Source organism: Gavialis gangeticus, unplaced genomic scaffold, assembly GCF_001723915.1.
Source record: "Gavialis gangeticus isolate Ggan-Ray unplaced genomic scaffold, GavGan_comp1, whole genome shotgun sequence".
Classification (NCBI taxonomy): domain Eukaryota; kingdom Metazoa; phylum Chordata; order Crocodylia; family Gavialidae; genus Gavialis; species Gavialis gangeticus.
The window spans coordinates 13062852-13077627 of NW_017729034.1; the positions used below are offsets into that span (position 1 = coordinate 13062852).

At 45.0% G+C, this 14776-nt stretch overlaps 1 long non-coding RNA gene across 1 annotated transcript; it reads left to right on the forward strand.

Moving 5' to 3' along the window:
* Window positions 1–491: 491 nt before the first annotated feature.
* Window positions 492–13803, forward strand: LOC109304875. Its single transcript, XR_002099500.1, has 3 exons — window positions 492–605; window positions 7576–7578; window positions 13793–13803. It is a non-coding gene; the product is annotated as an uncharacterized LOC109304875 (long non-coding RNA).
* The last annotated feature ends 973 nt before the right edge of the window (window positions 13804–14776 follow it).

Sequence of the window (14776 nt, forward strand, 5' to 3'; positions counted from 1 at the left end):
AAGAGCAGCTGGCTTAATATAGACCCAGAAAAAATAAGTGATACTGGTAAGAAACATAGGCTAATATATTAACTTCATCAACAATAGAGTGCATCAGAGTGGAAGATGTTTTTAAGCCATGCCATATTCATTATTGGTCCTAAACACAAACACTGCCAGCTTTAAAGGAATCCTTTCTCTTGTTTCCTGCAAGCTAGTCTTGTATCTTCCTCCTCTCAGTCAAGGATTTGGCCATAGTGATCCACACTTTAATATTTTGCAGGTTAGAATGAGACACTTGCTGTATTTGGGCTTGCATACAGCCTCTACCGAAAGAATGAAGTTGTTATGTGTGTCAGCCCATCTCATAAGCAAAAAAGGCCAAAATAGATGCATCACAATTTACTTTGAGCATGTCACTGATTCCTTACTTTCTTCAGAATAGAATTGAACACCATGGCCTTGACGTACAAAGCCTGATATTTAACCTGTGAAACACTGGGTAGGGACAGAAGTGCAGCTCCCTGCTGTAACTGACTGCTTTTCAGGAAGCAGTCTGAGTTACAAGGATCCCCTGGAATGAACAGAAGTTCACTGTTGGTTCCAGAAGGGAGGGGAATCTAGCTGTTGACTACAGCCTGCAGTGGGTTTTCCCTAGCGATGGCCCTTCCTCTATCCCACTCTGACCTTGTTTCAGAAAGGGATCAGAGGGAGCTTGGTCTAGGGATTCCTGTTGTGTCTTATTGTGTTTTGCTTGTACTGTGCCTTTAAGGCCAAAGCCCTCATGTTCAACACCGCAGGGTTCACTTTACTTTGTGGCAGTTTTGCACACTGGGGACTCCAAATTCTCTGCCATGAGGAGCCAGAGGTATTTTTGGTTCCTCTCTCTCCACAGGACTGGACTGAGTCAAGTCAGAGCAATTATAAGATCTGCATACATCTACTGATGCAACTGTTAAGATCCACCCTGGATATGATTCCAGAGAGTTATAATAATAAATAACTGTTAGTTCAACACAGCAGTGTCTAGAATCTGGTGACAAGGATGGGATCTTTTGCTGAGATGACACCCCTACATTGTGGGACAGCATTCTGAGACCGGGCTGTGTTTGTGATCAGAGGGAAGTTTTTTCTTCTTCTTTTTTTCCTTTTCTGTCTAATATGGCTGATGTTAGTTAAAATGGCTGCATTGGGTCACACAGAAAAATTTGATGTGAGCCAGCTGGCTTCTTGGGACTCTTATGCTGAGAGGCTATCCTATCACCTGGAAGCCAACAAAGCAGAAAACCCAGACAGAAGCCTGTGATCCTCCTGACAATCTATGGTGCCAAAACATTTGCCATTGTTTGTTTCCTCACAGCACCTGCCTTACCAAACACTAAGTCTTATGCTGAACTAATTGCCCTGCTAAAGGCACATTTTTGCCCAAGGCCATCTGTTACCCTGCAGAGATTTCATTTTTTTAAACAGAACCAAAAGGCCAACAAAGGCATAGCAGATTACCTGGCTGAGCTCTGTTGCCTTGCTGAATTTTGTGAGTTTGGGGACCTCCTGGATGGTCTACTTCGTGACTGTCTTATCTGTGGGGCTCAAGATGAAGCAATCCAATGTCACCTGCTCTCTGAACCAAATTTGACCTTGGCTACTGCACAAGAATAAGTCTTGGCAGCTGAAGCAGCATCCCATAGCATGAGAGAAATTCGCCAGGCGTTCTCCAGCAACGTCCACTTACTCCAAAAAGATCAAGAATCAAGATCATCACCAGCAAATTCAGCAGATTATACCCTCACCAACAGCACCACATAAACTAATTAATCCACAGACATATTTGAGTTGTGGTGGCCAACATAGACGAAGGGAGTGCAGGTTTAGGAATGTGGAGTGTTACGCCTGCAAGAAGAAGGGCCCCATAGAGAGGGTGTGCCGCTCAAAGGCCAGTTCCGGGAGACAAAAAGATTGTGGCAAATGTATTCACTCCCAGTCCACTCACTGATTAGAGTCCTCCCCAAAACTTAAGGTACAAAAACCATATTTGATTCAAAATGTTGGTGTTGTCAAAACTCAAGGTTCTGAGATGATTTCAACTGTAGTAATAAATGAAGTGCAAAATGGAAGCGGACTTGGGTTCAGGAGCATCCCTCATAGATGAAAACACATTCTTCCAGTTGTTTCGGCACCCTCTCCCCAAGTTAGTGAAACCTGAGTGTCACCTGCATGACTACAATGGACAGACTGTGGAAACTCTGAGTAGCTGCAGTGTCGATGTCCAGTATGGATCTGTTAGACAGTGTCTACCCCTCATTGTCACTAAGGGTTCCCACAAAAGTCTTCTGGGGAGAAATTGGTTCTCAGCATTGGAAATCAGTATTCAAGGCATACACAGTCTTTGCACAGAAAGTCTGGAAAGGCTTGCAAGGGAGTTTCCCTAGGTATTCTCTGAGGAATTAGGAACTTACTCTGGTTCACCTGTGACATTTCAAATGGATCCTGCAATAGCTCCTGTCTTTGTGAAGGCTCGGAATGTACCTTTCACACTGCGGTGAAAAATTGATGCAGAATTAGATTGGTTTATCACACAAGGGGTACTATAGCCAATCATACATACAAGCTGGGCCACACCAATTGTTTTTGTTTTAAAACCTAACAGCAGTGTTCACATCTGTGGGGATTACAAGTGCACTGTTAATAAAGCACTTAAGCAGGACCCGCACCCAATGCCTTCCATTAACCAGTTACCAGCTGTTCTTGCAGGAGGGAAAGTTTTTGCCAAATTTGACCTCGCTCAAGCCTATTAGCAATTGATAGTGGATGACAAGGCTGCTGAGGCCCAAACAATAATTACACACCAGGGAGCGTTCCATGTCAAGCGCCTCCAGGTTGGAATTTCTGTGGCATCAGGAATTTTCCAGCGGTTCATGGAGAAAATGATAGCAGGAATTCCCAGGGTTGTTCCATACTTTGATGATGTGTTGATCATGGGGCTGTCCAGAGAGAAACTCACTGAGAGACTCAGAGAAGTTTTACAGAAATTCAGTAAAGCAGGTATCAGAGTAAAAAGAGAAAAATGTCAACTGGAAGTTTCCAGTATCAACTTTCTGGGATATCAAATTGATGTTTCGGCATTCACCCAGTTGCAGATAAGGTAAAAGCAGTACGTGATGCCCCTATACCAAAATGCAGACAGGATCTTCAAGCATTCTTAGGACTTCTTAACTTTTATCACATCTTGAAAGACAAAGCCACCATAGCAGAGCCCCTTCATAGCTTACTGGATAAAGGAGTTCAGTGGAAGTGAATTTGCCAGCACAATGAAGCCTTCCAGGGCATCAAGAAGTTGCTGACATCAGACTCTGTCCTTGTTCACTATGATGAGCAGAAGCCACTGTCCATTACTTGTGATGCCTTGCCATTTGGTGTTAGCGCTGCCCTCAGTCACACATTGCCTGATGGCACGGATGCACCCATTGCTTTTTAGTCAAGAACAATGACTTCAACCGAGAGGAATTATGCACAGATTGATAAAGAAGCATTGGCAATCATTGCAGGAGTTAAAAAATTTCACAGTTAAGTTTATGGCCACAAATTCGAAATCTGAATGGACCACAAACCCCTTCTTGGAATTTTTACTATGGACAAACCAACTCCTATTTTGTCTCTTCATATGCAATTCTGGACCATCATGCTAAATGCATATGACTATACATTCGTGTACAAACCTGGGAAAATGATTGCAAATGCTGATGCATTGAGCCACCTACCACTACAAATACCTGATTGTGCTACTTCTCTACCAGCAGAAGTCCTCATGCTGGAATCCATGCTAGAAGCCCCTCTTCAAGCTGATCAGATAGCAAGGATGACTGCAAAAGACCCTATCTTTGCCCATGTCTTCAACTAGGTGTGGAGGGGCTGGCCTGCAGACAAATCAGCCAAGGAATTCACGCCATTTTCATCATGTCAGCATGAGCTGTCTGCACACAAGGGTTGCCTCTTGTGGGGAAATACTGTCGTAATTCCTGAAGCAGGACATCAAATCATACTGACAATGCTGCACACAGTGCAGCCAGGCGTTGTGAGGATGAAAGCACTGGCTAGAAGTTATGTATGGTGGCCAGGTATGGACAATGACATACAAAGCGTTGTGAGGGAGTGCAGCATTTGTCAAGCAACCCATCATAATCCACCAAAGGCATCAGTATTCCCTTGGGAAATGACAAAGGAACCCAACAAAAATCAACACTGATTTTGCCTGTCCTTTTCAAGGTAAGAATTTCTGAATTGTTGTTGACTCATACTCAAAATCGCTTGAAGTGATTACTGTCTTGACTTTTACATCAACTGGCACTATAACAGCTCTCTGTCAGCTGTTTGCAACCCATGGGATCCCTGACAATATCATTTCTGATAATGGCAGTGCATTCACCTCAGCTGAGTTGCAAGATTTTGCCAACTGCAATCTCATTCAAACTGTTACCATTGCACCCCTCAGGCCACAAGCCAATGGGCAAGCTGAGCGAATGGTGCAGACTACAAAAGATGCACTGAAAAGGATTATTGTAGGAGAATGGCCTACCAGACTGGCCAGATTTCTGCTTGCTCAACATGTAATTCCTTGCCCTACAATTGAGTCCAGCCCATCAGAGCATCTTATGGGTCGTCGTCTCAAGACATGCCTTGACTGTGTTAACCCAGACCTTGTGAAGGACATGCAGTTTAGGAAAGAAAAGGATTTGGACTTGACATCTGGTACCTTATGTCTTTTCATTTCACAAGAGACTGTATTTGCTCAGAACTATGGGACAGGCCCACAGTGGGTTCAATCTAAAATTGTAAGCACCACAGGACCTGTATCATATACAGTCCAGACTGATGATGGACAAGTTTGGAGACATCATGTGGACCAACTTCGTGGGCATTCTCCTACTGATAACCCTACACCTGAGCAATCTCCAAGCACCAATCCACCACTGACAGACATGGATTCATCAGAGAAGTGCCTACCTGTTTCCATCAATGCAAACCATTTGACATCACTGTCAGAAGGAAGCATCACCGTTGAGTCTCCAGATAGGCTGACAGGGCCGTCATCCGCTGAACCCCTCAATGAGTCCGGTTCTATGGGAAGACCATAGAGGAAGCGGAGTCCTCCCAAATGGTTGGCTGACTCTTCTGTGTAGAGGGAAGGGGTGTTGTGTCTTATTGTGTTTTCCTTGTACTGTACCTTTAAGGCCAAAGCCCTCATGTTCAGCAGTGCAGGGTTCACTCTACTTTGTGGTGGTTTTACAGCACTGGGGACTCCATGTTCTCTGCCATGAGGAGGCAGAGGCATTCTTGGTTCCTTTCTCTCCACAGGACTGGACTGGGTCAAGTCAGAGCAAGTATAAGATCTGCATACATCTACTGATGCAATTTTTAAGATCCACCGTGGATATGGTTCCAGAGTTATAATAATAAATAACTGTTAGTTCAACACAGCAGTGTCCCTAGTGTTGTTGCTCAACCTACAACACATCAGTTCCCCAGCAGGCTCTGGAGAGTGGGGTGGGTGAATTGGAGCACTCTCCCCTCTACCTCAGGGAGCTCCAATACACCCCCTCCAGCAGGGGTGAAAAACCCCAGACCGACCCCTTTCCACTCCTTTTCCCCCCTCCCATTCTGAAAACAGCTCAAGACTGGCAGGCAGTGCAGACAGAAATTACAGAAGATGCTCTGTTTTGAAACATCTTCATCTGACCCCTTATGCAATGAGTCATCAGATTTTTTACCTGGTCAGCCATTTTTGAAGCTGTCTGCAGCTGTGCACTTGTGTTTGGTTTTGGCTATTAGCTGCTTTCTGTTGTCAGATTGGGCAAAAATTTTCACTTCTTTCTGCACCCATTGTACTTAAAGGAAAGGAGATTGACTAGACAAAGAAAAGAGAAAGAACAGAGCTTATGGGACTTCATCAAAAACCATTCCCATGTCTCAGAAGTAACATTTAGTGCAGGGGTGGACAATTATTTTGGCTGGAGGGCTGGTTAATGAATTTTGGAGCTGTTGAGGGCTGCAGGGATCGTGTCTGGGCTTGAAGGGTGTGAAGATCCTGTCTGCCCCACCCTTTGACAGGTGTGCTTTCCTCTGGCCTGCATCTTGGGACTGGAAAATCCTGCCCCTCACCCCTGACTTTTGCCACCAGAAGTCCCTCCCCTTGTCTCTAGAAGTACTTGGGGGGTGGCGGGGAGGGAGTTTGCCATCTTAGAAGTGGAAAAAAAACAAATCATATACTAAAAGTCAAACATCTACTATAACATATTTACATTTAAAAATATATATTTTGTCCTGATTTGTGTGTGTTTGCACAGTGTATATAGAGGTGATTATATAATAGCTCAAAAATAAAGTTTTACTTTTGTATATTGTGCATGCAGGAGTGTGGAGGGTTTGTGAGGGGGTGTGGCCATGTGTGGGGGGAGGTGTAAGATATGTTGGGGGTGTGAATGTGTGTATATGTGGGGGGCTGTGAGGGCAGGGTGAGGTTGTGTGGGGTTTGTGGGGTGTGCACCCCATGGTGCACAGCTCCTGCCACTGGCGGCAGCAGCAGCGGAAAGCAGGCTCTTGCGGTGGTCATGGCCCTTGCAGGCACAGCCACCCAGTGGCATGCAGCTCCAGCCAGTTCAAGGAGTTGCACATGGCAAGCAAGCAGCAAGGAGTGGAGCCAGGCTGGCCTGCCTCTATGGCATAGGGCTTCCTGTGGCTCATGTACAGTTCCCAGGACTCTTGCACCAGTGCAGGGAAGCCACACGCTTTGGAACTGGCTGCATTCATTGCTCTCTACTGCCATGTATGGCTCTCAGAACTCTGCCTGAAGTGAGGGGGGGCCCCCCTCCCAGCTTCCTGGTGGAGTCCTGGGAGCTGCACATGGTGGCAGGAAGTGGGGATGACAGCTAGCTGCATCATGCAGCACGTGAACCCCAGGAGCTACAGGAGTCATGAGGAGCCCCACGTGATAGAGGCAGACTGTCCTGGCTCCACTCCTTGCCGAGATGTCCAGCTCCTGGAACTGGCTGGAGCTGTGTACCACCAGGCAGCTGTACCTGCATGGCCATGAGCAACCTGAGGGCCTGCTGCCTGCTGCTGGTACCAGTGGCAGGGGCTATGCACCATGAGGGAGAGTGTGTGGGAATTCCCCCACTTCCCCTCGCACCCCGTATGCCCATACCCTGCCCACCTGAGCTCTGTATTCCCATCACCCCAGTAGGCATGGGCCCCAGGCCCCAGGCTCTGCATTCCACCAGCCCCAGCCTCATGCTTTATGCTCCCACCCAGTTGCAGCTTCCCCCACCACCCACCTCCGCTTCCCTACCTCGTGCCTGTAGCAAGCACTGCAGCAAGGACATGAGGAACAGCTGCTGGAGGCTGGGGAAGCTGAACAGGTCACCTGGCGGCTGCAGCAATGGCAGCAGCAAGCCTGCTCAGGAGCTGTGCATGTTGGCCAGGGCTGGGGCCCTCCCATGCATGAGGATGGGACTGAGACACATGGGTTGGACAGGGTACAATTAATTGGTACACATTTATGGACCAAATGAAATCACCTGGTGGGCTGGATCTGGCCCACAGGCTGTATTTTGCCTACCCCTGGTTTAGAGATAGGAGTACAACCAGGTAGGGTGGGAGGCAAAAGACAGTAATGACAGTTTGAGACCTTCAAGCAGAATGGTGCAACCAGTGGTATCAGAAGAAGATAAGCAGCATGTGGAAACTGTGATCAGCTGAAGAGATGGAGTTACTGGCCACATCTACACATGTGCTGTACTGTGCAGTAGACTAATCAGCTGCAAAGTAAAGTGTCACCGTCTACACATGCAACAGTATTAGACTACAGTAAACTAATTAACACTGCCATAAGATAGTACTGTAGGGTACAGTGCCATCTTATGGCCGAGTAATTAATTGTGATTAAAAGCTTGTGTAGATGCTTTGGGAGTAAATTGTGCCGAGTCAGCCCAGCCAGCAGGGGGCCAGACTCTTGCCTGCCACCTAGCCACACAGCCCCACACTTTCAGTACCCTTGTGCCCCAGCCAGCCCCTCCACCACCCAATGCCACCACCTGGAGTCCAGGGCAGGAGTGACCCTGGTGTAAACTGCTCCTCCCCAGATCAAATTGCTGCTGTCCTGGGTGCATGCTGCACCTGAGAATAGCTTATGTCAACTCAAACTGCTCCAGAGTGTATTGCTTCAAATTAATTGCACGTGTAGACAAACCCATTAATCATAGAGGAGGCTGATTTCATGCAAATGGATCAGGTTAGTTACATGCAGTGATATGATTTGAGTTATGAAACAAACATAAATTTATCTATTTATTTACCTCAGGCATTTATAAAATGACAGTCACCAGAAGACCAAGTGATGACTTTCTCCTGTAACTTGCTGACCTAACCCTAGCATAAATAGGATATGGAACTTTCAATGGAAAGATAAAACCTTAAACTCATCATCAGGCTGCACTCATGAGTTCACAACTCTGAGGATGTGGGAACAGCCTTCAGGTATGTAGCCTCCAAGATAGGTAAGAGGAGAGTAGGCTGCCTGATGCCTCTGGGATTATCAGAATCATGGGAGTGAAAGTTAGAGCTCTCGGGGTCTGGGTCAGAACAATGCCCCTGGAGGTCAGGGTTGAAGTTGGGAGATGGTTTCTGGAACCACGATAGAAGGAAGGATGAAAACATGAGGTTTCTGGGATTGGGTGTGGCTGACTGACAATGATTGTCATTTACAAGATCAGAAGGCATAGAAATGAAAGTCCAAGGCCTCTAGTGTCATAGTATAGAAGTGCAAGGACCCCTGGGGTTACAGGTAGTTTGTCTGAGCTAAGGGAAGAAAGGATGGGGTGTGGATCAGGGAAGCTGAGAACTACAGGAGTTATACCACCTCTCTTCTCCCTTCTTTTTTTTGATCCATTGTTTCCCAGTGCTGTGCATAGCCTTTTCAAGTAGCTAATGGTTCTTCCCCTCAGCCCTAGCAGCAGCAGCTGCAATCACCCTACTGTCATGCCTGGCCACCTGTTGGTACACACACAATCTCAGACTCAGGAGATTAGACACATTTATACATGAGATGACTGCAGGGAGGGGGGTGAAAGTAAAGCCATTAAAATGACTGACTCTTTGAGGCTGCTCCCCTTCATGAACCCTTCGTCCCTCTGAGCAGCTGCGCTTTACCAGTGCGGGATCCTACCAGAGCAGCTGCTGTTCATCTGGCTGCTCTAGCCTCCCTGTCAGCTGTTTGATGTCACACATCAATCTTCCATCTTAGCTGCAAATCTCTGATGATCAGGTTTCACAATTCCAGGACTCCATCTGTAAAGCTCCTTTCATTGGTATAATTAGTAATTAGAAGAAAAATGTTAGCAAACTCCTCCTGGCATAAACAGACACTCAATCCCCATCTGTCATGTCAGGAAATTCACATTAGAGCAAAGACCCAATGTAGATTTTTCTATCTGGGGTGACTGACTGCACATGCTCTGCACTTCTTAATTAAGTTGCCTTGATGAAAATGAGAAAGACCTATTTACAAGCAACCAATGTTGTATAATGCTACCGGGGCTGAGGATTTTTCAGTATTTTGTATGTGGTTGTTTCTCTCTTTTTAGAAGAATTTCCCTGTGAGATTTAACAGACCTGTATGCTCTCAGCAGCACTCTGCTCTCTTGCTCTCCACAGGCTTGTTCCAGAATTGAAGGCACATTCTATGGTATGGGTATGCTGTTAGGACTACTACATTTATTCAGTCTTGTCATTAAGGGTAAGGCAGTCTTAGAATTAGGGCATTTACATGGAGCAAATGTAAACAGACACAATGGCTGGAATCAGAAGGGAAACACATTTACAGGAGGCAGAAGGCACATGTTTCTACCATGAGCCCTGATTGCAGGACACAGAAGGCACATGTTTTCAACAATGATGGTGTTAGATGATGGGAGCAATTTACCAAGGGGTATGCTGTATTCTCTGTATCTGATAATCTTTAAATCAAAATTGGATGTTTTCCTCTGAAAGGTATGCAGGCTGTCAATCCCATGACTTGTGCTAAGTAGGAGGTCAGATTAGATGATCAGGGTGTTCCTTCTGGCTTTATAAATTGCAGAATCTAAAAATGGAAAATGCCTGTAAAGTCACATATAGTCCCTTCTGTTGGGTATAGCGTATAATTATATCTATCCTTAGTAACACAACTAAGGGGTGGGTGAAAGGGACACTAGCCCTGAGGACTGACTTAAGGGGCTCTAAAATCATCCCTACCCCTGCAGAGTCTGCACCTGGCAACAAGAGAAACCCCACAGCATTACTTTTGTAGCAGCAACCTGTGCACAGACACTGCACTGCTGCTGCTTTAAGAGCAAGCGCTGGGATGACTAGAACATGTGGAGTTACGGGGTGGCAAAAGATTGGTGCACACTACCGTGAGGAACTTCTGAAAAAAACTGCCTTCTCCATAGTCCATGAGGCAATACAGAAAGGGGAAAAGTCCCAAAGAGCATCACTGCAGATTTTCCTTTGTAACTTTGGGCTTGGGGGTCTCTATGCACTGGCTCAGGACTAGAAAATAATAAAACTGACCTCCAAGCTCAAAGTTACATGCAAAAAAACTAATCATGGTAGTATGACACCACACAAATGTTAGGAAAGTCAGAGTTAAATTTATCATAGCAATATTAGCCCTGGTCCTTGGTATGCACTTTCTATCTTTTGACTACTTGATGTTCCAACCTAAATAATGATCTCTGAATGTTGTTCTTTGTGTGTAGTTTCCTAGGGCTGGGAGCTGCAGGGCTGAAAGGTTTAGATCTCCAGCCCATACCTCTGCCTCTTGAATGACTAGAAGTAACAGATAACAGCACCAGGTTGTTACCCTCTGTGAAGGCCAGCCCTAGATGAGGAGACATTATACCAATGGTTTCACAGATATCTGATGATAGCAGAGGCATGGTGAGATTTAGGAACAGTAGATATTATTCCAGCTGTTCTATGGATATGTGTTCAAGAGATTACAGATTCTCTTGCTTGACCCATTTGCTCTGTTCCCTTCTTTTGTGCTTGTCAGTTTTTTTCTTTTTTTGTCCTAGTCTTACCTGTTTGTCCCAGTGACAGTTCCCACTTAGCCTTCTCATCTTTTTCCTAGTCTCTTTGCCCAGCAGTCCTTGTGTACCTTTCACAAATCCTAGTCACAACTACCCTCCAAATTCTTTTTCAATCTCTTTATCTCCCCTGTCCCACTAAATCTCTACTCCGTTCCTCTCCCTCCACTGCCCCTGCAGGCTCCCTCTCAATCCCAAATACCTTCAGACTCTTCATCCCATTTAAGTCTTGATCCCTTTTACCCATTTCCTTCTTGTCCTCCTCCTTCCCCTCCCTTTTCCCTGGGAACTAGCTGGAGGTCACTCAAAGCCCCTGAGGCAGTCCCCCTGCTCTCAGGACCAGTGCCTCCCTGCACTTTAGGAGCCAGGAACACCAATGAGGAAAAGTTCTGATTGACCCTTGTGGCCTGGTGCTGTGGCATACTCGGTGTACATAGTCTTCAGAAAATTTAGCTGCAGAGTTCCCAGTTGTTTACTCAGCAAGGGATTTTTCAGAGGCATATGCCACTGACTTGGCCAAAATTTGGTGATCTTCACTGAGATAATGTACCTGAAACAAAAGCCAAGTCTCAAGCACTTGTTCCAACACATGGTGCCTCTAGATTCTATCAAAGGAAGAATCATCAGAATTTTTTTAACATGAGCAAAATGAAATTTCCCTAATCTTGTTTTCTGAAGTAGATGGACCATTTTAGCTGAAATATTCCAAAACTTGCAGTCTGGAAAATTTCAGCTCAAATATTTATAAGGAAATAAAAATGATATCTTATTTTGAGGGTGGCAGTGAAGGAGAGTAAAGCTGTTGGTTCTTTTATACTGTTATTAGGAGCATACTTCTGGTTGTAGTAGATTCTAAGCAGCAATGCGAATTTTAGTCCATGCACAATAGTCTTTCAAACATGTTGCAAAACCATCCAGGTAACTGTAATCACCATACATTTCCCTTTTTCTGAAACTGAAGTGAATATGATTAGATCCAGACATCTGGTGACCCTGAGTACATTGCTTCTATTGCCCATAGTTTTCATACAATAGCTCTAATGTACAGCAGTCACAAAAGCTTTCACAGCTTGGTTAAAACATGTCATTCCCCGCCCCACTATTTGGTTATCTAGTCCCCTCCCATATTAGTTCCCCCTCTCCCCCATCTCCTAATATCCTTTATATTTCTTCTTCAATTCTGGCCTTTCTGCACCTCTTTACAATCTCCTACCATCTGTCTTTCTTCACTTGCTCTTCATTTGCACTACAATTTTCTCATCATGCCCTTCTTCCTCCTGTGTCCTCATGCGCATCACCTTACTTTCCTTGTCCACATTGTATTCTACCTACTCCTGAGTGCAATGATTGGATAAGCAATGAGAGAGAGAAGAATCCTGTAACAGAGGCAGATTTTTAGAAGGAAGCCTCTTCATACATATGTACTCTTATGCATATGCCTCATAGTTGTCCTAAGCCTTGTATATGTGCATTTCCAAACTTTACCTATGTGAGATCTTCGTGCACAAAAAAAAATTAATCTCCTTACAAACACTTTCAAACCACCTCATGCTTAGGATCTGTCTGAAAAATGTTTTGTGTCATTTTGAACAAATTTTATTTTCATGGCCTGGAATTTCCTCTAGGTTCGACTCTTTTTTTGTTCCATTACAAAAGTAGCCCTTCCTCTTTTCTGATCTCTTTCTTGCTTTTTCTGACTCTCCTCTCCCCTAGTTCATCTTCCATATTCTTCTGAGAATTTTTTAGAAAACTTCTGATTTTTTCTATGTTTGAAAGCCACAGGCTTGTCTTCTAGTAACACCTGTCCAACTGCTCAGAGAGAGCGAGAATTTGGGAGATGATGGGGCCTGCAAAAGAGGCAGAGATGGTTTTCTCCATTCAGCATGACACTATGGGTTAATAGAAGAAAAATATTGATGTTTCATTAAATTACTCCTATAGGTTGGATCATATATCATGTCCAAAATCTAAACAATGATCCTGTTCTGGAGGAATGTGAGGTTCAGACTGATGAGATAAACTTTTTGCTGGAATAGCTCTCTGAGTTCACTAAATTGCTTCCCTTATTTAATTACAAATTAATTGAAAACACTCCCAGTTCAGGAGAACAATACTTAGAACCTGATTTGTTGATAATGTCCTAATGCCCCTGTAATATTCCTGTAGATTGCACCATAATTATGTCATCAATTTTACACTTTCTGGGCTTTGGCAGTATTGTCTACTCAGGGCTCATTAACATAAATAAGAGAAATCTCTGTAGCTGCGTGCTGCACAAATCCTTTTTAATCCTAGCCAGAACAGTGCTGACATATATAATAAAAGGCTGCGCTCCAGCTGACATGCAATGTTGATAACATGAGCTCACAGAGGTAAGGAGAGAAGGGTGTGTCTGAATCAGTAAAGAGGAAAGTAGTGCTAGTAAAGGAAATGTGAAATCTATGCAAAAGGAGGACCTGTTATGGAATCATATAAATTAGACCCTGAAATATCTAAGGATGCATTTACACATGAGCTTTAATGCACAATATCTCCCACAATTTACACACTAGCATGATCCCAGTTTCCCCCTGCATCAGCAAGTAGCCAGTTCCCGTGGCTGGGAATCTGGATCAGCTGCAGGCTCCTCACAGCTGGTAGTCCAGATCAGCTGATGGGAGTCCCAGACATAGGGGGCCATAGTTCATCCTCAGGGCTGGGAGCCTGGATCAGCTGTGGGGTCCCAGCTATGTGGGTATGTACTCCCACTGGGAGCCCTATCAGCTTCAGGTTCCCAGGTTCAGGGGTACATAGTATGCTCCTCCTCTCCTCCCCATCCCCCCAGCTGAGAGCCTCTGTCAGTTGACAGGACTCCCAGCCACAGGGGTATCAATTAATGGCATGATAGAAATCTAGCCAGAAAGTTATTACACATGTTGTGTGGAATAACTTTGTGGCTTATTTCTTCTTTTATCACACCATTAATTGATTAATTGGTTAATCAAGTCTTAAGTGTAAGATGTGGCAGGGGCCAAATGTTCTTAAGAAAAAGTGCACAGGCTAGAGTGGTGATGGCAGTCTGGGTGTCAACCAAAAAATAGAATGGCTTCTGTGCATCGCGCTCTGCAGATGACCTCTTTTCTTCTTACACAGGGACATTCAAGAAGCAAGATTTGTTTGGCAAACTCTTTTAGTGGACCAGCTTTATAGTTGAAACAGATGCTAGATCAGCTTCTGGGCACAACAGACCCTTCCTCAGGTTTAGAAAGAAGCAGATAGAGCCTCAGGTAAATATCTGTTTAACCATATTTTATATGCATGTAAGTGTAGTTTACATGTGTAAATTTAAGTAGAAAAGTATGCAGTGAACTCTGGCCAGCGCTGCACATTGCAAACAGCTGAGGTCAAAGCCAGTTAACAGTCCAAGTTCCAGAATATCAAGCTGAGGATCAAGATGAAGTTGCCATCAGGACAAAGCAGTTGATTAAGGCCAGCAAGTCCAAGCCAGGAATAAGTTTGACCAGACCAAGCAGGAAAGACTGAGGTAGCAATGGCTGCAGCAGCAGCAGAAAGTGGGAGGGTGTTATAGCCCTCTGGTCAGAGATTTGTGGTTCCCACTGGTATAATCAAGTCACCTAGTCCTTCACTAAGAACTTTATGGGAGGGCCGAGGCAGAGCTGGGGCTGGCATTTGGCTAA